Raw genomic sequence first — 25,349 nt, 5'->3', positions numbered from 1 at the left:
GTTAAAAGAATGGGTTTAAGTCCACAGTGGAAGGTATGTTTAAAGGGAGGAAGCATGCAAGAGAAATCTGTGTTCCTAATACAGTTTTCAGACTTTCTTAGCTAATATAGTGTGATCTTGAGGATTCTGTTTTCTCAGAAATTGCAGAAAATGCCATTTTTGAAATATTTAAATGGCAGAATAAGGCAAGTAGAACAGACATTTTCACTGCATTTCACCTGTGGTAACCTAGATTCAAAACTGTGTCAAACAAAAAATGAAAACAGTTTTGGCACACTATCAAGGCAGAAGTAAATGTGCCAGTGACTGCACCACAGAAAGCTTTTCAGTTTTGGTTGGTATTTGGGAATAGAGCAGAAACCAGCTTAAGGAAGGCTGAAATCTGGGTGAGTATTACTAGATAAATTTACTGGATTATTTGTGGTTTTGTACATGTGTTATAACTGTTGAGAAATTTTAAGAGAGTGACCTAAACACTTGAAATCTTTATTGTAATCCTGTTGAGATTCAGGCTTTCCTGTTGAAGTTCAAAGGATTGTTCCAGTTGTACCTTGAGTCATCATATTGAAGTGCATGATTATTTTGAAATTAAAATGTGCTCTGTATCTTGTTCATTTTCACTGATCCCTACTTCATTGACTACTGCAAGACTCTTGTTACACCATCTCCAGTTTTTGGAGTTTGTTTAACCTCTGTAGCTGGTGGCAGTTCAGGGATCAATCATAGGGGAGATAGTAGACAACTTTAAAAAAAAAGTCAAGCTGTTCTCTTTCATCAGGTATTTTAGGGCTGGAGCAATGTAAATGTGAAACTGAGATCTGAAACCATGGCTGAAGTTTTGTGGTAATATTGTGCTTTTACTGTTTCCATAGCTTTGAAATTTAACTTCCTGAACCCCCCAATTAAAGAGTTTAGTAGTCTAAAGCAGGTTCTCCTATTTCACTTGAACAGTGCTTTATCATTCCTTGAGTAGTACCATGGCTGCAATTACAGAATGGTCTTCATCAAAGAAGAAACTTATAAATAATTACATACATTGCTTGTTTACTTAATCTTAGTGATTCTGCTATGATTTTTAAAAGCACATGGCAGTGCTTGGTGTGTATCAAAGGCATCCTTTGGAAGGTGATAGCAAAACTACAGTTTTGCTGGGGTTTGAGATAACTTTTGGTTTTAAGTCAGGTTTTCGAGTGACATTCAGGGAACAGTTGGAGTTTCTTACTTGTGTTTCTGGTGTCAGCGTTTCTGGGCTGAAGAAGATGGGCAGGCCTGTAGCAGCCTGCTTGCAGGCTCAGGGGATGAGTTCCTGGTGACAGGGTGCTGTCAGCAGTGAGTCCCCATTCCCCTGTGCTCAGCTCCTGCCTGGATGCTGCAGCCCTGTCCGTGGGCCTGGCTCCTGCTCTCTGTCAGGATGTTGAAAACTCTCCTTTCCACACCCAGCCAAGCTCTTTTCATCACCAGAAACAGGGAGGCTGTCTTCTGCTGTCAACAGGGTTCTGGATTCTTATCTGACTGTAGGTGGCCTCAAAGAGTGCCATGACAGCTAAACTGCTGATTTTCACAGGTTTGAAATGCTTGAGTGTGTTGTTTTACAGTGAAAAACTGTAATTGTTTTACTTTGCTTATTAAATTGGCACTTGCTAATAATGTGTGTTCTTGCAACTTTTGCATGATTTATGAAGAAATATCTACTGGGTTTTTATGAAAGTTAGATGTGTTTGTGCTTTTGCAATAATATGATAAACAGTGTTAATTATGATTAATTTATTTCCTTCTATTTACCCCCTCCATATCACCAAAGCAGTGGGATTGAAAGTCTTCTGATGTATCCATATTTATGTGTAAAGACAGAAGTTAAATTCAGCTGGGACGCAGAGTGGTTCAAACCATCTTGAACAGAGTAGTTTTGCCCTTTGGTTTTTTTTTTTAAGGAATGAGTTTTTTCAAGTTGCTGAAATCTCTAGGCTCTTTTTGGTTGAGTAACTGTTTACACCTTTCCCAGACAAGAATTTAGGTATCAGCCCCTCTAAAGCACATAATGTGCACTTCTACATCCATGCCTCTTCATGCCTACAGTCCAGGACAGATGTTTTTGTACTAATGTATATCCTCAGAAAAATTTGTCCATGCCAGTAAAACTTTGGAGAACTGTGATTTGAAAAGTTACTTTAAAAAACATTATTAATATACTGAATATGCCTTTAGAATATTTTTGCTTTTATTTAGGATATCTTCATTCCTGAAAACATTTAAGAAGAAATAGTTGGTATTTAGAAGAAAGAGTTATTATTTGAAGGCACAGTTTAGGATAGATATGACTTATTCTGTTTGTTGTCTTCTTAATTAAGACATTAATTCATGGTGTGCTTCATGCAGATGAATTCTTCTGTAGGAGCTTCCTCAGAAGGAAAAAATAATCCTAATGCTACCAGTCAAAGAAGTCTTCCAAAATGTATGTGGCAAATTCTCATGTAGTGTTTTTGTTTTACAGTTAAATCATTAAAACCAGATGTTCTAGCCTTAAAACCTCTGTGAAGAGTTGTATTCAAAACAGTAAAACATCTTTCTTTAGATTTTGTCCTTAAGAATTTTTTTAATTGAAATTGAGCAAGGGTTGGCATCATTAGATGTGTGTTGATGTTCAGATTTTCTTGGGAGAATTTAGGAGTAGGCTTGAAATAGCTTGATCCTTCACCGAACTGTTTCGTATTCGAACGCTAGAAGTCTTAAAATAAAGGCACATTATTTTTTAACCATGCTGCAGTTGAGGCGATCGAAGCCGCGCGGTGGAGTTTTCCGGCGGGAATATCGGGAAGCACGTTTGCAGCAGCAGCAGTGAGGGTGGCTAGGGTTTCAGCTGGGAGCACCGGGCAGCCCCTGGTGAGCTGGGCAAGGAGCGCCGGGGTCCCTGCGCTGGCCGGGCCCGCTCTGACCCAGCCGCAGTCAGCGGCAGCCCCCAGGGAGAGCAGCTGGAGCTCCAGGTGTTAAATATGTGACAGCAGCTTGATCTATCGACCGCTGTTACAGGGGGCTCTGGCCTAAATGAAAATTCATGAAAAATTGATGAAGTCCCCAGATTATTTTTTTTCCCTTTCCCTTTTGCAGCGCCGTGCCAGTGCGGCGAGGAGAGATTAAATGAGGTGTTGAACGCTTTAGTGGCGAGGAGGTTGTGGTTCAGAGGTCGGGGGGGAGGGGAAATAAGACCCATTTTCTGCCTTACTTTCCTTTAAAAGCAAACATGAAGCTTTTCAGATTAGTTGGGATTTGCTGCCATTTTAATGTAATAATAATAAAGCTCAGGAATACTCACAAAAAGGATTCTTTTCTGCATGAGTTGGGAGCATATGGATTGGTGCAGAAAATAGTGGAAGCCTCTGAGTCATAATTCAATTGAAGAACCAGAAATAGATTGAATTTTGTAATGGCAGTATAAATTTGGGCCTCCATCTTTCTGAGTCTCTGCTTGAACTGAAGTCATTTGGAGAAAGAAGAGGTCTTGCATTATTTATATGCCATAGATTGCTTGGATAGCGGGCTTCGGAACACTCTCTAAACATAATGATCCTGTTTGTGTTAGAGTCAACACTGAATTATGTTTTTATCTGTAACAAGAGAGGTTATAGAACTACACTGAGTTTAGTGTGAAGTCATAGGTGTTCTGCAAAGCAAGCCTAAGCCACATCTTAAACGTGGGAGACAGTAATTTTACAAATAAACCAGATATATTGAAGCATTCAGTGAATGAAGGCTGAGAGATATAAAATATATGCTATGCAATCACCTTTGCATCATAATGCTAATGGCTATTTGCTGGAGCATGTGCAAGAGGCTGCAATGTGTTCATAATAATGGAGTTAATAATTTCCTATGAGATACTCAGAGTGAAAGAAGAGCACAGTGTATGTGACTGTAAAATGGGTGGATGGTTTTTTCCATCTAGTTTCTGTTTGATGTATGATAGTAACACATAACTAATTTTGTTACTGGTGATTTTGAAGTCTGATTTGCTCTGAGGTGTTACTTTCACATGTGGAGAACATGTCCTGTTACTTATATCTCTCTCGCCCTCATCCTTCTAAACAGACTATGCAAGATTTTCTGTCTGAGTTGGCACTCTTCTGCTCTTATGACAACAGAATAATCATTGTAGAAATTGGAATGCTGGAGACTGTGGTCTGGTCTATGAGCAATATCAGGGCACTGAAAAGCATCATGCCTTTTCTCATCATAATTTTTCTCTAAGAAGAAATTTAACAACTTGTGGCGACTATCACAGCATGCTTCAGGAAAAGTAAATTCCTCTTGTGGAGGAGAACAGATAAAATTGTATCTGATTACATAATCTGGGGAAAGAACAGATAAAATTGTATCTGATTACATAATCTGGGGAAAGGTAGATTTTTGTAAGATGGTGTGAATACCTTAAACCTTCTCTGTACTTTTGAAGCTTGCATAAGCAATTTCTGTGGAATTTTCTTGTGGATTAGGATGAAACAAGTGGGAACACCATTATTTGACAACATGGCATAAAATTGCATTTCTGTATAGGGCAGTAGTTCTCACTCACTTTTAGAAACTAGAGAGATTACTAAATATAAATGAGTGAGGACACATCAGATAAACCAAAACCTGACTTGATATCTTATTGCAAAGTTTTCTTTGAGCCAAAAAAAAATAGTTCTGCTTATTTACTTTATTAATCTAGGTTTTGAGTGTTTTTATTTCTTCTGATTTCACCTGAGTCAAAAAAGCTACATATTTAAGAGTGTGTGATTTTTGTTCCAATAGCCAGAATGAACTAGAATTTTTATGAGAGGTGCTCTTCATCAGGATAACCTAGATTCTGGCACATTTCTCACAAAGTGTTTAAGTTTGTGCTGCAGCATTGATGCCTTCCATGTGGGCAGAAGCAGTACTTCCTCCCCATCATCCATTAGGATTTAGACAAGTCATCCCACTGTTACATCTTCACTTCTTAGCCATTGAACTCCACCTGGGCTTGCAGATTTAAAGGCTGAAAGAACCAAAGACTCCTTACATTTTAAGTAAATCCAAAGGTATTAAACTCGATCACTCATAATATCAAGCTGTACAATGCCTGTAGGTTTCTCCAGGCCTTGTTTTTCTTCTCCTTTTTATCATTTTTTTCATGCTGTGGTCTTCTTATAATTCATTTTTAGGAGGTATTTGCAGTTGATCTGATTCTGCTTCTAATAATTTCTTGCCCATTCCTCGCTTGATTTTTATCAGCTTCTTTCTTCCCCTTAACTTTGATTTGATTTTATTTTTTTTTAATCAAATGTGCTATTTACATCTCTCTGAATGGACTACCTGAGAAAATGTTGACAGCTAAGGAACAACTTCACAGAATACTTCACAGAAACCTTGAAAGAAATCAGCTCCTGATTGATCTGTCAGTGGGTGCATCTTCATGTGCTGATTTATTTTTTTTTTTGGGTTGACATTTCTCTGATTTTTAGTTCATATGGGAAGTGAAGGTGGAAAAGATAACACTGAATTTTCACAACTCTGTTCTCTTTGCTCAGGACCCAATAAGCACTATTTGAATGTTAATTGAAATATTAGCTATTGGCATATGCATGTATTATTCTGTAGTGTCAGGATTAAAAAAGTACTCATTTGAAGCAATACTCATACTATGCCTTTGCAAATTTTTTGTGATCTTAATTCTAACAAGGTTCAGTACTGTGGTAATTAACAGTAATTATCAGGATGAGATTGGTGGATGTTTTACATATACACATCTTTCTCTCTCTATGTATATATATTGATATAGATTTTTATTCTGATGATTACCCTATTTTTTGAAGAAACCCTTAACCTCCTTTTTTCCCCCCCCCTTTGTTCAGCATGAGCTTCTCTTGCTCTTACACTTAAAGGACTAATATTTAATCATGGCTTTGGTGCTACTTCATAAGTTCCCACAGATTTTATACTTCATATAAGTTTCTAATACATGGAATTTATGTGGGAAATGAAGGAGTGGTTTTGTTCCACTCTTCTTGCTTGAATATTTCAAGTGGCAGTGATGTGAATGTGCACTGATGGTTGGGAAATGGCTTCATTGTGGTAGAGAAGGGAGGCGTGCGCTGTCACTTTCTGCTGTCTCACAGATCTGTTTGCCACTGTACAAAGGGATGTGGAGTCGTAAAGAACTGGGAGTCCTGGATTGCTGAGTTCCTGTATTCTACCCAGCTGTACTTTGTAATTCTGTTCAGAAACATTTCAAGCTGCAGTCTGAAAAGCAGTTTGATTGCCTTCCCCTTCATCCTCAAGCTCACTCCTTTCCGTTTCTGTTGAAAGCCTCACTTGGAACTTAGGTGTTCTAACAGTAAGAAAAATGATTTTCATGTTTCCAGTGTAAATAGGAACATGTTTGACTTATGCTAGCTCTTGTGATTTTGGAGCACCTCTCTTAGGAGGAAAGGCTGAGAAAATTAGGATTGTTCAGCCTGGGGAAGAGAAGGCTCTGCGGAGGTCTTATAGCAGCCTTTTGTTGCTTAAAAGGGACTTATAAGCAACATGGGGAAAGATTTTTTAGGAGTGCCTGCTGCATTAGGACAAGGATTAATGGTTTTAAACCACGGGAGGGTCGATCAAGAGTAGATATAAGGAAGAAGTTTTTTGCTGTGGAGGTGGTAAAACCCTGAACCAGGTCAGATTCCATGTCAGGTTGGATGGAGCTCTGAGCAACCTGATCAAGGTGAAGATGTCCCTGCTCATTGCAGGAGGGTTGGACTAGATGACTCTTAAAAGGTTCATTTCTTCTCAAACTATTCTATGATTCTATGATCTGATTTTTCTGCAGTTGTTTTCTCTCCTTTGTATTTACAGACCACCCTGGTGTCACTCCTCATCTCCGCTATTGCTAAGTTAAACAGGAAAAGCTCCTGAGTTTATTTGGAAAATATTTGCTTGATCCTAGTAGTCATTCATCACCTGTTCTAGTCTGCTTTCTGAGACATGAGTGGGTAGACTGCATGTACTATTTCAAGACTTGCATGGTGTGCATGATGAACTGATACTAATAACTATCTCCACCGTTCCCTGATCGATCAGTCCTGTGACAATGTTTAACTTTACCAAAGGCATTTGGTAACTCATAGTGATTCTATACTAATCAGACACAGATCTTTCTCTTTCTCTGTGATGTGTAACAGATGAGCTCTACTGTGCCATGAACTTCCCTGTGATGGGTTTGAAAGAACATGGCCTTGCACTTGATGTTATTCTGCTTCAATTAGTGTCTCCTATACTAATTTTCAGTGTCATCCCATTCTTCCCATCTAATGATCCTCCTGTTGGGCCCTGCTGGGTTCAGTGACTGATCTTGTATGCCAAAATAGATGTTGGCCTTGGTGTTCAAAATTGGCAGTTCCTTAAACCACCTGCATCTCGCTGGAGGACTTCTCCTCTACTAATTGGAATCAAACCTGCCTGTTGCTCACTTCATATGCAAAATGATTTGATGAAATAAATGAGAAGGAAACAAGTTTCTGTCAGCCTGTGGGGAGATTACCAACCCAGCAGGGCTGAGAACATGTAAATATTAATTGTGGGAAGGAAGTAGTTTCTTTCTGTTGTATCTCAAAACAAACCATTCATGAGAACCAGAGGAAAAATATCCTCAGTTTAAAGGGGATAAATTGAGCAACAATCTTGCAAAAGAAATTGTACTGGCTGAGCTTGGAATTATTTTTCAGGTCATAATGTATACAGAAATTCCCCATCTGCTGACTGTTATAAAGCTGACCGATAGTAGGAAGATCATTTTGTATTTTAGCAGTGATGAATGTCAAATGGAACTTTGGGTGTGTTGAGAATGTGAGAATTGCTGTGTTTTCTCCAGAGCAGCGCTGTTGAGGTAGTCACATATCATGTCTTTTACTTCCCATGGGAAGCAGTGGCATAATGACCCACTGGGTCTCACCAGCTGGTCCATCTAGTGCAATGGTTTGTCTTAGATAGTAAAAAACCCTGATTTAGAGAACACACAAGGTGTTTAAGCTCATATGTTTGAAGTTAGGCACTTGAAATGGCTCATCCACCTCATGGTTTCTGGACAAGTATAGTTATTTTTCTTGGCTGGAATCCAGAAAAGGCACAGGTGGTGGAAAACCTGGAGTAGTTGATAGAATCTGGGTGGAACACTGTCACCCCAGCCACTGAGATGTGTGTTGTCTTTACTGTAAGATTGTCTTTATGAAAAAGATGCTTGCATAGAGTTAAGCTTCCTTTGGTTTTGTGCACCTTGCTTTTCTCTTGAAGTACAGAGTGTTTAGAAGGTTTTAAAATTAAGTCAATTACAAAGCCCACAGGGAAGCACAGTCTGGGTGTAAATTTGGGGTTGCTGAAGCAAACTGGAAAGTTAAAGTTTTACAGTGTTTGTCCGAATGGGTTTTCTTTTAGCAAAGCATCAGTAAATGGCAAAAAAAAATTAACTTGAATTAGTTTTCAGAAAGTATTTGCTTTTGTGTTCTACTTACACTAACTCTGTCTTCTCATTTTTATGTATTTCTTTTATGCTTCAAACTTAGAATCAGCAACTAGAAGTCACATTTTTCTCAAGTAGTCTAAGTCTTGTTGTTCATTCACATTGTTGGAGGAAGATTTAAGTAGCCTGCAGTCTGCAGACTCAGCTGGGAAAAGTGATTGAAAACAATGAAGATTTGTACCTTAGAGCTCCAGGTCCCTCCCTTAGCATATATACAATTTTTTATGTACTGCAGAAGCAACTTAATTACCTGCTGCAGACCTGTAAATTCCTCTGCCACAGATGCCTGTGTGGAAGTCACTGGTGGCAATACTGAACATCAGTCGTGTTTTCTTTGAGACTCAGAGCCATCTCTTTGAAGCCATGTATCATGTTGATTGCCCAACCACAGACAGAAGCCAAGTATTTTGATTGGTAGTATGATATCTTAAAAATATGAGGGATATTCTTTATTTTATTTGCCTTCTTCTGCCTACTATAAAAAAGACAGGTGACTTTCTTCATGTTTTTATTAAGATTGTGTTCCCATTTGAGCAGTACCTGATTCTGAGTGTATTAGTTACTCCAAATTTTGGACTTTATTAATAGATATTTGTATGTGTTATATAAACTTTGATTGTATCTGTCTTATTGAAAATTGTGGAAATATGACTCCCTTCTTCCCACCCTTCTCCTTGGGACCACTTAATAGAAATAAACTTTTCCGAAAATGGACCGTAGGGAAAGAAGTTGCAGCAATCCTCACAAAAATGTTTCTTTTGTCTTTAAGAAATTGATATCTTAGAGAAATGCTTCAAAAAGCAAACCAACCATCTGAAAAAAAAAAAATCTTTTGATCACTAATAACTACTGTTCCACTGCCCTCCCTCAAAGAAAAGAAAGGCATAAAAAAATGGATCTATGGATCTGCAAATTTTTGTGGAACTACTTCTTTCCCTGCCAGTGTCATTAGTATAAGTGATGTCTACAATGCAGCCTATGCTTTTACATTTTTTGGAGAGACTGGGCTGAGCCCTGTTATTGTTTTTCTAATTTATCTGGATTTTCTTCTCAAATAGCTTGATCAGATTATAAGGGCTTGTTTTCTCTTCCTATAATAAAAACATATCTTTGACTATTCTTTATATAATTCACCTGCTAATTTTCCTATTCATCAAAGTATTTTGACTGGCTGTCATAAATACACTGGGTGCATATGTGCAGATCTGAGTTTATATGTCACTTTTCTCATTATACACCTGCATTCTGAACAAATGAGAACTTGGTTGGATCAGATTTATTCTTTTAATTGCAGTGCTGCACATGTGCTTAAAGATAGCTAGTAATACTCATTTCCACCTCTCTTGGAAATAATTTCACTTTTGCAGGGTGGTATATTATGAGGTGGATGTAGAAAGCACAAGTTCAGAGCTATAAGAAAAGAGCATTTTTGTATCAGCATGTGATGAAGTTCCTGCCAGTGACAAACAGAACAGGTGAACAAACAGGATGTAGTGTGCAATATAGTTATGAACAGCATAATTATTTGCTAAAGTTAGGGGAATAAAAACTCTCAAATTATGCTGAATATTGTTTAGGACCTGAGCAGTATACAGCTATTTAACTACCGTATGTTTTTTATATATATGTATGTATATATAGATATGTATATATATGTGTATATATATATACATGAAATATGTATATATATGAAACACATATTTTCTAAACATAAAGCTTTTAAAAATTAGGATGTAGCATTGGTGCACATTAAAATTCCTGAGCAATGGACAGAGTAGGAGTTTGTGTCATCTGTGCTGTCTGTGCTTCAAAGAAGCTTCTTTGTCAGGCACAATGTGTCACAATGCAAGTGGGAGGAAATGCATTGCCCTCCACTGTCACTGTGCACTAGAGCTGGTCTGCAACATCATGTGCTCTTCTTGCTCCTTTCTCTTAGTTACAGCAGAAATATTAAACTGGCAAATTTATTTTCTGATTTTTTTTAGCAGTTCTTCCTTTTGCCTGAGTGCTGCTGCTTGATACCCACCAGATATTTTTAAAGAAAATTTTTTCCTTTTTTCTTATTGCAGCCAAGTAGACTAAAACCAGCTCAAGGCACTGTGAGAGTAAGGATTTATCCTTGTTTCCATGTGTAGCATCAACTGCAGGGAATCTGTGTGTGCTTGTGCCAGCTGTTTTGCACATCCATCCCAAACTCCTCGGCTGAGGTGACCTCTGGAGTGCCTGCTGCAGTGAGTGATGGAGTTATTGAGATTCAGAGACAACCCTGACCCTGACCCCCTTGTGGCCTTGGTTTCACTCATCCATCTTCCAAGCCCCACAGGCTGTGATGTGCTGTGTGGAGACAGGATTAAACAAGTGTGAATAAACAAGTTCAAAGCCTTCTGTCATGGCTGCCAGCACAGAACATCAGGAGAATGAGGCGTTAATAACCCAGTGCTGGGCAGGCATGTTGTTTTGCCATAGGAGCACCTGGGGAAAGCACCACTTTCTATGCAATCAGGGTTTTGTGTGCCAAGAAAAGTTTGCTTAAGACTTCTGTGAAGGGTGTAAGATTTGTCCTGCCATTCTTCTTAGTCACGAAGCTGGCAACAGTCAGACCAGAAAGGCGCTGAAAAACCTTCTGTGGAAGCAGCATCCTTTGCTTGTGTTGTTATCTGGGCTGTGATTCATGAGAAGTGATTGGAGGGTTGGGGTTTTTTTGTGGTTTTAACCTAATCTGTTTACAAGAAGAGAGTCTGGAACACGTTGCCAGAATTATTTTCTTAAGGATAATCTTATGAGATCAGTTTTGTATTTTGTTGTAAACAAAAATTTTATTCTGTAGTATGGTTTAAGGTTGAATCTCTGTGTGGGTAAACTGTGGCAGAGATAAGATATGCTTGTTGTGGCAGTGGTTTAGGTAGTGCCTGTCTTCCCTTTGTCAAGACACTCATTTCACCCTGTGGCACCTTCTGATCAGTTGACTAGTCAGTGATTAAATACATTTATTTAGTTCAATGGGTCAGAGATGTTGGGGTGGTTAGAAAATTACTGATGGATTATCAGTTTCATCACCTCTGACATGCAGCCTTAGCACAGTTCATCATCTGAGAATTCGTACCACATTTGCCTGAGCAGTAACATGCTCGGCTACCTGTGTGATCATGGCTCTAGGAGCTGGCACTGTTGTGCTCAGGATTGATAGGACAGATGTCACAGGAATTAGAAGGGCATCATCTCTTTTGCTGATAAACACACTTACTAAAAAAACTACTGAAGAGTGTTCTCAGGCCAGTGTCAAACATAGTAAATTCCAAAGCTGTAATGCCCTGATATTTGTCTTTTCTTGGAGCGTTTCAAGAAATTACAGTGCTTTTCAGAAGGAAAGAAGCTTTGGCTTTAGCACAACTGGACACTTATAAGACAGAAAATATGCAATGATTTTTGAAGTCTGAAATGGGAAAATTCATGTCAAAGCAGGTATCTTTTTAGAGATCTATTAATTTAATCTCTGTTGCGCAGTAAATCTCATTGTCTGACAGCCTATCTAAGATTAGGGGGATTTTTATGGAGTCTAGTCCTGGGGCAAACCCAGTTGGAGATGGCACACTACTCTACTTCCAGGTTACAAAACATAAATTTATTAATCAAGTCAGTTTTTGGTGCTCCTATGTTAACATTTTTATTTTCAAAAATCTGTGTGTACTTACAAGGAAAAAAAATTTTGTGTCAGAAAATGAGGTATGAAATCCAGTCCCTCCTTGCTTCCCTCCTTGCTTCCCTCCTTGCTTCATTTAAAGCAGGTGAAAATGTCCAAGTGATTTCAATCTTCTGGTAAGAACTTTAATAAAGGAAGTGAAAATATTGTTCATAAATAACAGAAATAGCACCAGCTTCTTAGCCCAAATATCAAATACGTATCTACTGTATAAGAAATATGAAGGGGATAATGGACAGGATTTACTGAGAAAACAGGTGAAATAAACCCTGGATTCCAATGTTTTGGAAAGTTATGAAAATAAACAGGGGGAAAAAAACACTCAAAGAAAAAGTATCAAGCATGCTTTGTTTTCCTGGGGTTTTTGTTTTGTTTTTTTTCCCTCCCTGTGACACTTGTAATATGATTCTTACATTGAGGTTGAAGCAAGTTTATTTAATACTCTTGGGTTGTTGACATCAAAGATGAGAATAATGCTGTTTGCAGTAGTGAAGTGAAATGTAACACAGCAAAGATGTTTCAAGTTTATTTGTTGTCATTATTCTTAAGGCACAAAGTGGTCCAGGCAACAGAGCCAAAACGGGGGTTGACTGTGTAGATTTGAGCAAATATGACTTTTAATCTATAATCTATTGGACATGATGAAATGTGATGAGGGAGTTTGGAGGGAAACCTTGCTTTTATCAATTGAACTCTAATAAAGCTTCTATGTTGGCATTATACCAGCCTGTAACAAATATCTTGATGGAAGTAAATTGTTAATGTTTTGCACTTGCAGTGGATATAATGTTTAAGGTCCAGGGAGTTGTAATCCTTAATTCTTACAGTTCTTAATCTAGTGAGTTTTATGTCTGGAATGCTTAAGAGCCTGTTTCTTTTCCTTTTTTACTTTTTTAGGTTTTTCTAGTACTTAATTCCTATCATTCTTTTGAATCATAAACCGCTTTAAGATCCATTTAATGTAGCAGTTCCATAGAGACATCTTTTAATTCCACATAGTTTACAAGTATGACATTTGAAACCTTTAATGTCATGTTCAGCCAAGGGGAAAAGATGCTTTGAGAGGAGGTAAATTGATTGATTTTTTTTTTTTTTCCAGAGGATTAAACTACAGTTTTATTACTAGTGCTGAAATTAAAATCCGGTCCAAGCCTTACATTCAGTGCTTGTATCAGTTAACCAATGAATGGATTTTGTTTCAAGATCTAAGTTTTTTCATGAGTTTAAAACTGGATCTGATCAGTGTTCATCCACAGGCAGGGCTTTATGCACAAATTGTTCTTTTAGCCCTGAGAGGCTTCACGTGCTGTGGCTGCTCATTTTCTTCCTGCAAAAGCACCTTGGCTTTTACTGCCTGCTTGATTTTTCACTTGGTAAGTGTTTTGAATAAACTGAGAGGGGAAAAATGATAAGAAGGCATTAATCTAGAGGGGATTATCCCAAAGTGTGGAAGAATGTATGCAGTACTTGAAATGACTTTTAGTCCAAGTTTGACATTTGACTTGCTTAAGAGTTGATAATATCCTTTTGAGATCTCTGACTTATAATCAGCCTCATTAATTCTTGTGACTGCTCTTGTTTCTTTTTATTGACACATAAGATGTGTTATTTTAGAAAATGAATTCCAGTTCTTTGTCAGAATCCCCTGTTACAAAAACCAAGTAAGGTTAAACTACACATATGCTCAGAATATGACAATAGTTCTGCTCTTTCACTGGGGGAAGCATGCAGGAATTATCAAGTTAGACCCTAGAATTTGCATCAATTGTTGTGATGTCAAAGCTGCCATATTAATATTCTTAGTTTTCCATTTCAGTGGTTAAGGATAATACAGATCAATCTAATGAGGTTTTAGGTACACTAAGTACTTCTTGCTTTTACAGCAGCATGGTCTTGAGTTAAAAATAAGCTTTTTAAAACATGTAGTCATAACTGATAGAAACTTCTGACTTTAAATAAAAAGGGAATTTAAACAGGGAAATTAGGTATGTAAGTTTTGTCTGGTTTTCTTAAAACTGAATATGCTCATTGTATTGAGAAATAGTTTTTAAATCCTTATGAATTTGTAGAGTTTGCTTTGAGAAAGTTTTTAGGTAGCCTTAGGTGGGTTTAAGAATGAAAGCTGTTTTCAAAAAGAGAATGCTCTGTACAATAATTTCTTGGGGTCAGTGATGCTCATTACTCTAATTCTAGGTGTTTTAATGTGTTTTCCTAACTAAGTAGTGAGAAGAAAATTCAGAAAGCTTCATAAAAGCAGATGCAGTGCTTACATTGTTAGATTCAGAGCTGAAAAAACAAAGACGCCTCAAATTTATGCCAAGAGTTTGAAAGCTTTATGGTCTAACTCATGTTTTTGCTCAGTATACTGTGTTTTATTAACACTGCAAGCCCTAAAGTAGATTCAAGAAATTCTTGTGATCTCTTATCCTGACAGCAGAATAGTCTGGTGAAATGATGTCACAAACCATGTCTGACAGGTTTAAAGTTGGACACAGGTGGCCTGTATTTCCTTTTTCCTAGCTCTGCTCCCTGTTTCAGGCTCGGAGGCTGGGATGAGGCTGCACTACTGCCTGTGTTCTATGTGAACACCTGGGTGGTGGCCAGCCAGGAGCCACAGGGAATTGTGCACTCAGAAATGGTGAGACTTTGGGTGTAATTAAATCTGAAGAGGAACCAGGAATGTAGAATCAAGCCATGTTGCCTTAAATGTAAACTGTGAGCAGTTTAATGAAAAAACTGGCCTAATCTATCCTATCAAGCTTTTAAGAAATTAAACCACTCTGTTTCCTCAAGGATCCCTGTGGAGATGCTTTCAAACAGAAGAGCCGTTTTACTACAAAAAATTGTCATTTTTAGACAATACGTGAACATTTATTATATTATTTTACATACATTTTCCTATTTTCTTTAGAGATTTAAATGTTCTGGTGTAGAAGATAATTACCTTGCTACTACATGTTTTTATTAGTAGGTAAGATTTTTTTTTTTTATCTCTTTAACATTTTTAAAGGCTCTTTCCCAAACTTCATAACAGAAAAAGAAAGATGTGTAAGGATTAGCCAGAAGTTATTTTGGTTCCTTATGGCACATGGGTTTGGAAACTAATGCAGTGTGATTTCTACCAACTGACATTTCTTCCATAGCATCTAAGAAATGAGCTAGTTCAAGATTCCTGGGCTGTCCTGAACAGATTTTCTTTTGGGTGAAAGGTCAGTTGAAGGTTAGAGAAATGTGGAAGCAGGAAGGAGTGTGATTTGCCCTTCTGATTTTCTTTTTCTGGCTCTCTGTGGCTTTTGGTTGCCATGCATGTTTGAGAGGCACTCATGATTCCTGTCATGACATTGCTCATAGAATATCAAATCTTGACTCATTTTCTGGGATGCTGTATTGTCTTAGGCTGCAAGCCTCCATTTAAATTCTCTAAGTTAGCAGAACAAAAAGCAGGGCAGATTCACTTCCTATGTTAGTCTTATGTAGATCTGTTCTTAATGTGGGTATGGCAGGGGCAGCTTTGTAACAAACCTGTTCCTTTCTGTAATAATTTACTTAGCAAGGTTTCTTTCTCTTTGTCCAAAATTTTCTGTGTTTGCAAGGAAGAAAGAAAATCAAAACTGATGACTCCATGCCTTTCTAGCAAGTGGGCTACTTAATTGCTTTTTTTCTGTAGCATTTAAGTATGATCTGTAGCACCTTGTTAGACATGGTGTCTCTGTACATGCACTTTTTGCTTGTTTTGCACCTTTCACCTCCATCTCAGCAATGAATGACCTGTTATTTGTGTCTGTGCTCACAGTTTCACCAAAGCAGCCAGTAAAAGCTGATAAATTATCCTTAGATCTTGGCAGATAATCCAATGTATGCTAACAACCCTGCAGAACTCTGCAGACTCCCATTTAATAATGACCAAGCCACAAAGGAATGTATGCCTATTTCTGAGCCTTCATCTTATGAAGGTTCTCTTTTCCACTGAAACTCCTGATCTTTTTCAGTCCTCAGATGGGAAAGTGCCTTTAGCTTCAGGCACTGAAGGTAAAAGTGCATTTTACCCTAATACAGTTTCATTCTTGAATTTTTAGTTTTTTCTCCAAATTTCAAATTTTGTCTGTTATGTCTAAAATTTGTAGCAGTTAAACTCTTAAAACAAAAATGCAATTAAGCTGTACCTTGATTTTTTGGATGTATGTGTGGCTATGTATTCAACATAAATGCATTTGTGTTTGTGTAGCAGTGCTGTCAAAATGCTGAGCTATAGTTATCTATGAAACTGCTTAGGTTATTTCTTCTTCTTAACCATTATGCATACTGTTTGGAATTGTTGTAATTCAGCAAAGAAAATAGAGAGTACTTACACCACAGTGGAAGAAATACTTAATTTTTTTTTTTTAGGAAACTAATGCCTTTTGCATTTTTCCCCCTTACCTCAGGATACTAATGAATCAAACCGCATTGCTTGGGATCACTGAATATTGCTTGATCCTCGCATCCTTGGCATGGATTTCAACAGCTCTAAAGAAAACCAAAAAGAAAGATGTATAATCCTTTGAAAACTTACCCAATGGCAAATTACTTTTATGAAGCCTTATCAGGGCCATGAAACTGGCAGTGTGACCCGTGTGTGTCATGAATGAAGAACCTTGGTCACATTCGGCCACATGGTTCAACCTCAGCACAGCAAACAAAGTGTTCCTTTAAAAAAATTGGCTGCAGTCTCTGGAGAAGGGAAATCCTGGAGACCACCGTGGAGTTGGAGTAAGGCTTCCTATTGTGTATTCAGCTTCCAGCCTTTGTACACGTTTGACCCCCAAATGACAAAATAAATGAAAGCTGCTCTTCAAAGTAATGCAATCAGTTCAAAAATATTGTGCTAATAAAGTTATAAATTCTAATGGAAAGATTTATGGCAATCCATTTAGTTGTTACTAGGTTATTTGTGGCAGACAGATGCAGAGTAACCTGATTAGAGTCAGCATTGTGATGACTTGTAGCTGCAGAGGGGAAAAAAGCTTTAAACCATTGTCATGGCCCATTCTCTGAGATGCATTTGGAAGCTGATTTGAAAGAAAATATATGACCCTTAAATGTAGTTTTGCAGCTGCCTCAGATAAGTTGGCCCAAAGAAAGTGCCAAAATGACTGACAGGTCTTTCTTTACTTAAATTTTAATTTGTAACTCAATTTTGCAGATGAATTTAGTAGAAATTTAATTGAAACACTCTTTTCAATATGTTTTTTCTTCCCATTCATTCTATATTTAATATCTTATGTTGGGAAAAATAGTCTTAATTTAGTTAATAATAGAAATGCTATTAAGCAGTTTATTCTTTTGGACTTGATGAGCAAGCTTTATGAAAATATGCTTCCTATATGAACATACCCCTGAAAAAATGTAAAAGCAGGACTTTTATTCATGCATAGCTATGTAGTTTTAGTTGAGGAAGAACTTAGATTTACTGGAGTCAAATAATAGTTTCATAAAAGCTGCAAAGAGGAGGAGCTACTTGCTGGTCTTGCATTTCTACATTTAGTATCTAAAAAATGGACATGGTTTTCTTATTTATTTAATATATATGTTCTTATAGTTACACCCTTCATATTACTCTACAAGTGAGTATCAGTTCAGTTTTTTATTCAATTTGTTTGATCTATTTATTGTAAACAGGATTAATTGGTGACAAGGATACAGTTTTGTATAATCATTAATAAAATGTATCAATTTTTTGGGTAATACCATAATAATGTGCATTGCAAATCAGTTTTTGCTGCAGTTTTCTAACTTCAGTCACTTGAAGAATTTGGCACAATAAACCAATAAGATGATCCAAGTTTAGGCTTATTGGTGAGTGCTGGTCTTGGCCATTCTGATTAATACAGAACTTTTCTGTAATATGTCAATTTAAGTTATATTTGAAGTTATAATCAAAATAGATTTAGTCGTTAACAGCTGTCAAAGGGAAGTACATTGACAGAACTGGTTCTGTGTTGAGAGTTAAATGATTCTTATGGCTCCAACCTTACAGGAAAAAGTACACTTATTCCTTACAGAATGGTACAGTTGCTGGCATTCATTCAACAATGCAATAGGGGGGAACCCTTATTTACTGCAACATCTAAAAACAGAGAGTGAACTGTAAATATGATCAGTGAATGGATTATTAAATTTTGTGTTTATGTAGAGCAGGAAGATCTTTGACAAATTGCAATAGTTTTTAATTTTCTGTTAGTATTAACAACTAAGTCTATAAAAATAGTTGGCAATTCTTCCTCTTTAGTATTTCCTAAGTGTTTATCTGTGTTGGTACATTTTTTTAAATTTGGATATGTATGTGTGTGGTATGTATGTATCTGTTATATTCCAGATAATTATTGGTATCTTAACGCTGTCTAATTTTTTTTTTCCAAGGCAAGAGTAGTTTCTGTTGTCTGTCAGGCACTGAGTTGTGATTACTTCATCTGAAGAGCCAAGTTTGGCTCTGCCTTCAGGATGGTTTCTTGTGAGTGCTGTGATGGGAAAGCAAAGGAAGCAATCAAGGCAGAAACTTTGCCCCTTTCTCAACATGAGTATTTTATGAGCCAGGATCCTTTGAATACCTCTTACCAAATCCTTCCTAAGGAAGGATTTTGGAGCAGGTGGAGGTACCTAGATACTTGGGACCAGAAACTTCCCTTTCACTTTGCTGTCAAAATCCATCCAATACATCCTTTTTTACAGGGTTGAACGACCAGCCTGAGCTCCTGAGCAGTTACATGCCCTGAAGATTTCATCACTGTTACTTGTGTTCAGTCCCCGGTGAACAAGCTATTCCCAGCAATTTTAACTTTGTTCTCAGGGTGGACATTTGGAGCTCAGGGGCCTGGAATGGTTGAATAATTCCCAGAGTGATGGATTAGCATGCAGGCAGCAGTTGAGGTGGTCGAAGGTGCATAACAAAATATAATTCATCACGTGGATGTTAGTGCTGTTTCTGGGGTTCCTAGGGGACAAATGTAAGGACATTTTGGGAACTGGCAGAACTTCTATTTTTAATTTCTGAATCCTTATTCAATAATATTTATTTAATTGTATGTAGCAAAATCATTCTGATTAAAGTCACCAGTTCAGCTTTGTGGAAGATATTAGTACTGGTTTTCTACTGTCTGGGAACACCAATGTTAGGCACAAGCTGTTGTGGTATGGGAGCAAAAGAAGTTCCAGAGCTTGTCATCTCTTTTCAGTTAACTTTTATTCTGCTAGAATAGGATCAATGCACAAAACTTAAAACTCCAGAAAGACTGTTTTAAGAAGTGCAGGAATGAAATTTTATATTTCCCAAAGCTTTTCCCCTTTGGAATTTGTCTGTTGAAAGAACTTCAGGATTAGTGAGGCAGGCCATTAGCTGATGTGCATGGACTCTGTGTCGTTTGCTTCCCTAGAATTTTGCTGTAGGAATGCACTGTGGATGGCCTGGCCTACTGCTGGTAATAAAAGCTATGGTGCACCTTCCTTCCATCTGTAGCAGTGATCCTGGAGATTGCTGGCACAGAACTTCCATTAATTCCAGTGATTCTCACTTTGAAAAGTGAAAGGAAGCATAATTTCTATGCATGTACCATGATTTAGGAGTACAACTCCCCAATTCAATGACCCAAAAGAGATTTTCCCAAACAAGACACTATTCGCTCACTTCCCTCTCCCCTTCCTGCACTGAGGATGGAGTTGAGAATTGGAGACACCAAGGTAAAAATGGAAGGGGGTAAAATAAGAGGAATTTATTTGAAACAGCAATGAGATAAGAAAACAAACAGTAACAGCAAAAAATAGTCCCTAGGACTCCATAGTCCCAGATTTCCTGTGTTTCCTAGTAGGGTTTGTTAGATCTTACTCTAATACTTAAGAGCCAGCAGTAGGCTCCAAATAGCAGGATAACCATCTGCTCTTTTAGAGGGAAAGAGAAACTCTTTTTTGCCAGTTCTCATCTTAAATATTTATTTTCCAGCTCTATTCTACCTTTACATTGTCTCAGTAGCATTTGTAAAGACTTGTGTTTGATTAACCAATTACACAATCTGGAAAAAAAGTCCTAAATTAAGAACAATTAGTTGTAAACTGGGTTTTGAGACAGTTTTAATTTACAGTAGCAGTATGTCACAATGAAAGCAATTCCTTATCAATGTGTCAAGTGGCTGAGGCAGTACTGGATTAAAGAAGGTTTTTCTGGGAAGTCTCAAGTGTTTGTCTCAGGTACCATTGCTGTGCTCTTTCAATCGAGAGTCAGGAATGCTGCGAGGGGCATATTTTGTTTGTTCACATCCCTGTGTGTCAACACTTCAAATACCTTTTCAGTCCCCTTTTTCCTGCTCTTCTCCCTGATCAGAGCATGACTTGCTTACTAAGATTGTCATAAGATAATAATTTAATAGCAGCTCTGAGCCAGAAGACAAAAGGAAAGAGAGTTCAAGAGCTCATTGCTAATTTCTCTCCCAGCATAATCCAATCAGTAGAGCTCTCCAGCTAGGACTTATAACCCTTAATAAGTCATTCTATTCGATTAAGAGGAATTGATTTTCTTCTCCTGTGTGTATCATAGTGATTATGATGAGTGTGCTATCTGCTGCTCCCTTCCCTGTCCTCCCTTCTAGTCTCCATTTGTTTGCAGGGTGGGCAGGTAAACGAGCCAGGGAGATGGGGCAGCGTCATTAACTGGGGCTGGTGTCAGCTCTGTGACAGCTCTGGAATTGAGGTGTCCCACAGATCAGAGGAGATGCCACTTGTGAGGGTCTCACACAGCAATTCCATGCTTTTGACAACTCTGCTGACAGCCTCAAAAGCAGCAATTGATGGGACAATCATTTGCAGTCGTGACTAGAAGAGCAACTTGCAATTGGTGGTGGTAGCAAATTTACCATAATTTAGAGATTAACTAACACTAAAGCAGATGGGAGAGGAGGGGAAAAGCAGTTTTTATATTTCAAAAGTAAAGCAATATTTAATTTTGTTCAATCAGAGGATACTGGTGTAAAAATATTTTGATGATGTTACCTGTTTGTTTGGTTCCCACAATTTATTGTCAGTAGAAAACTTAGTTGACTTGAATTAATTTAATTTTTGGGGAGGAAAAATAGGAGCAGAGAGGGGAATTAGCCAGGTTTCACTGCTGTTCAAGATAGTTTTGGGAATGGTGACATGGAGACACTTAAATGGTTTGGCCATAAATGTTTAAGTTTTGGGAATGGTGATATAAGGACACATAAATGTTTGTTTATATATGTTTAATTTATCATGAGTGCAGTCAAACAGCAAAACAAGACATTACAACTGTCTGGGATTTTTTTCCCCACCATGGGAGTAGCGCCCTTTGCCTGGACAGCTTTCCTTCTGGATGCCTTCAAGCTGTAAACAAAATAACAGGTGCAGGTGAGCTTTGGAAAGAAATGAGCCAGTCACTTGATTCAACTCTTCTAAATTTATATTTCTCTCTCAAAACTGTAGTAAAAGTTAAAACATAGCACACTTCTTTATTATTATTTTCCAGAACTATTGCCTACCCTGTATGTGGATGTCTACTTAAGAAGCTTTATTTTCAAAAGTGTTTAATTACATTCTTGCTGAGCAAGGGAAATTGGATTGCCATTTTGGTGTTGAATTATATAATTTGAATGAATTAAGTCAATGTATTCAAAATCATGTAGTTTGACATCAGGCATAACCCAAGCCACAACTTCTTTAGCAGAATCAATAATGTGTGGCTGGAAAAAACATGCCCTTTTTTTAGGACCTGAATTTGTTATATGTTGTTTTCAATAAATATTGAGATGCCCCTGTAGAGATTTCAGATGAGGGAAATTACATCTCCCTTAGTATGTTTTAATATTGAGATGACCCAAAGGTAAAACTTCATTTTTAGTGAATTTGAGTTGTTCTGTTAGGCTTCAGATCACATTTCTTTTTAAATTATACAAACTGAATACTGTGCAGAGAAAAAAGTTTTGCTGCCCACACCACATTCTGAGGTATTTCTGAGAAGTCATATGTCTTAAATATTGCAGCTGTTTCATGCAGTTGACATTTACTTTCCCTGCATAGCTGTGTGGGATGCCTGTAAAATGGGATCCACATTGCCAGGTGCTGTCTCATGAGTGAGCACTGATTAGATGGCAGTCTGATGGGTTTGGAGTGCCTGAAATCCACAGTCTTTGGATCCAGAGGCAGTTTTGAGGGAAGTAAGATAGAGAGATTAATTTTTTTTCAGATTTCAGAATACTTTGACAAGTGTGCTTCATTTACACAGAAGGAATCCCCCAAAAGACCCAAACCCTCAATCCGTTTACTTGCATTTTGAATTTTCTTAGTCCCAACTTCTAGTGATGAAATACTGAAATGCTGGAATGGGAATGTCACCACCTAATGTTTTCTAATGCCTTGGAAAAATGCAACTTGTGTAAATATTTACCATCTTAGATAGTTTTAGCATCTTGAAATTTTTGAGTATCAAATTATAAGTTGGATTTTCAAACTTTATAGAAAGGACATGAATAGTTTGAAAACTGTGGGACTTTTAGTGTTCTTTAAAAGTGTGGAGTAATATTGGGCAAAAGTTCACAGGAATAGTCTAATCATTGGCAGTTGCTCACTGAGTAAAGAGCTTTGCTGCTATTTTCTTATATCCTGATATAATTTCAGCAGTTTTTATCTGCTTTGTTAAATCAGGAGGTTGTGTTCCTGGGTTATTTCCCTTTTCTTCTACAATATAATATTCTATTCTGTTATGGTGGGGGTTTTTTTGTTTGTTTTGAAACATGATCTCACCATAAATCTTGAACTGTGCCCAGTTTACAAAGCAATGTTTATTTGTATGGATTGCTTGCCACTTCATTATCCAGCAATGTGTGTTGTCTGAAAATTGGATTAGTAATGACCTTATATTTTCTTCTCGATTACTGGCAGGTATTGAATTGTTTTGAGGGTGTGAACCAATTCCATCATGACTCCTCTAGGAACTTGCTTTTTTCATTGGTGATTCCCCAGTGATAGCTCTTTTTCTGGATTTATCAATTACCAGTTTCAAATCCACTTAGTACGTGCCAAGTTTAATTTGTGGGATGCTAATTTCCTAATGCAAATATCATGTGGTCAGATGCTTCAGTGAGTGTATAACCTCTTTCCTGTGGATGTGTTGATCATAGTACAGTGAGATGTGATATAGTCATCAGCATCCTTCTGAGCAGCAGGTTTAGAGCTTTTATTCTGGATTATTTGACACTTTGATTTCTCTTTTGTGAAAGCAGTCTTGTCTGTGTGGTGCAGCCTTGGTTTAAAAGGTGTTCCCTGTTGGTGTTGCTGTTTAGTGTGCATGCTGCTTATGCTGTGAGAGACACTGAAATGTACCAGTGCTGTTTACTTGATGAAACTGCCTTAAAGGATATAAAACCTGGTTGTTGTGGACTAGAAAGTGGAATAATCTGCTGTTATCCAATTTATAAGAGATGGAAATTCTTCAGCAACTTCCTTCTTATGCCTTTATCTGTTTGTATTTATTTTGTTATTTCAGCATCAATGGATGCTGACAAAAAATGCTTGATAATTAAATTACTATTTTGACTCTAAAATTACCTATTTGAGTAAAACTTTCTTATGCACACTTCTTTCTCTTTAGAGCTATAAAATGTTCTCATTCAGGTCCTCTGGACATTGTTTTGGCTTGTGCAATTTGGAGATGTTGGAATGCACTCGGGGCTCTGGGAAACCCAAGGTTAGAGTAACAGAGAGGGCTCTTGTTCTGTCCTTGGCTGAGTATCTCCCTGAACAGCACTTGGGGGATACAGAATGTCCCTGGGCCAAACTGTTTTCCATCTAGGAAATCTGCATGACCTCACTTGTCACCTACTTTGTATAAATTATAACCTTTGTGCATTTAGTATATTTCTCTGCTTCTCATCCTCACTTGAAACTTTGAAGTTTCTGATATAAAGAGAATTGACATATTATTTACTTACTAGAATTTCTTTAATAATGTAGAGTTAACAGCACCTGATAGCACAGAGATGATTGTATTACCAATACCCTGCTTAATTTATTTTTTTTTCCATGAAAATGTTAATGGAAACATAAGATTCATCTCAGAGCTAAAGTTCCAGTGTGTTGTGATAAAATCTGTTTTCAGATGGTCTCTCAATGCTTAGTGCTGGTTTTACATTGTAGAGTCTAAAAGGTTCTCTGACAGTTTTTCCCCAGCTGGAATCAGTATCCAAAGTTAACATTCCTCCCTCTTGGCCTCTCCACTGGGAGGACAACAGTGTAAGCATCGCAGGAGAAATAGCTAGGAGGCACTGACTTAGATTTGAGAGAGAATGCTTTAATCCCCAGAGCTCCAGGGTATGCTGAAGAGTAGTGAATACCTCCATTTTTGTACCCCTGCAAAGCTTCTTTTGTAGGAAGTTGTATTTGTGTCAGGAAACAATTTCCAACATGTGAATGCTAAAAATTATAACCAGTATAGATTACAGAAGCAGTAACTCTAGAATATCCTTGACTCTTAGAGGGGGTTCTGTGGTTTGGTATTGGTGGGTGGTTTTTGGCTTTTGTTTTTTTTTGTTTATTTTTGTAATCTTGAGTCTGATTTAAATCAAGGTTGAGCATTTCTTTACTATTTGATTGTTTCAAGCAAAACACTATGCTTGAGTTGCAAGCTCTTGATAAATGAGTTCACGGTAGTGATGCATCCTTCAATCCAATGTAAAAAATGCTGCTATTGAAATTAGTCATGTGCCCAACAGGATTACACAGAGGAGCTGAAGGAATGGTGGAAAAACATAACTGAGTGATGCAAATGAACAAAAATCTTTTTGGATTTCCTGGCTGCTTTCTATGAGCTCATCTGATGCTGTGAGTCAAGCACAGAAGTCTCAGTAGGCATTTGCTGAGTGCTCCTGATACTTACTACATCATTAGAATTTTGAATTGAAACATTTGAGGATATAATTAATTAGTTTATGTTAGTAAAGTGCTCTGTAAATACTAGCTATTATAAGGTAAACTGACAGATATTCTGGAAAAATGGTACAAGCATCCTTATTACTGTAAATCAGTAGGTTTTATACCAGAGTTCTGCTTATTATTAAGGGTAATTTATAATTTTGAAGGGTTCAAAAGTGACCTGCA

The 25,349-nt window shown here is 37.5% G+C and overlaps 1 protein-coding gene across 5 annotated transcripts in view; it reads left to right on the top strand.

Annotated features, from left to right (window-relative positions):
• The window catches only part of ROBO2 (roundabout guidance receptor 2), an 860,236-nt gene that overhangs the window by 470,251 nt on the left and 364,636 nt on the right, over positions 1-25,349 (top strand). The gene's annotated exons all lie outside the window — the stretch shown is intronic.

Source organism: Melozone crissalis, unplaced genomic scaffold (genome assembly GCF_028551555.1).
Source record: "Melozone crissalis strain CALT ecotype California unplaced genomic scaffold, PUWL_Pcris_2 ptg000009l_1, whole genome shotgun sequence".
Lineage (NCBI taxonomy): Eukaryota > Metazoa > Chordata > Aves > Passeriformes > Passerellidae > Melozone > Melozone crissalis.
The sequence above is the reverse complement of the archived record's forward strand: the minus strand, read 5'-3'. Positions and strand labels throughout refer to the sequence as shown.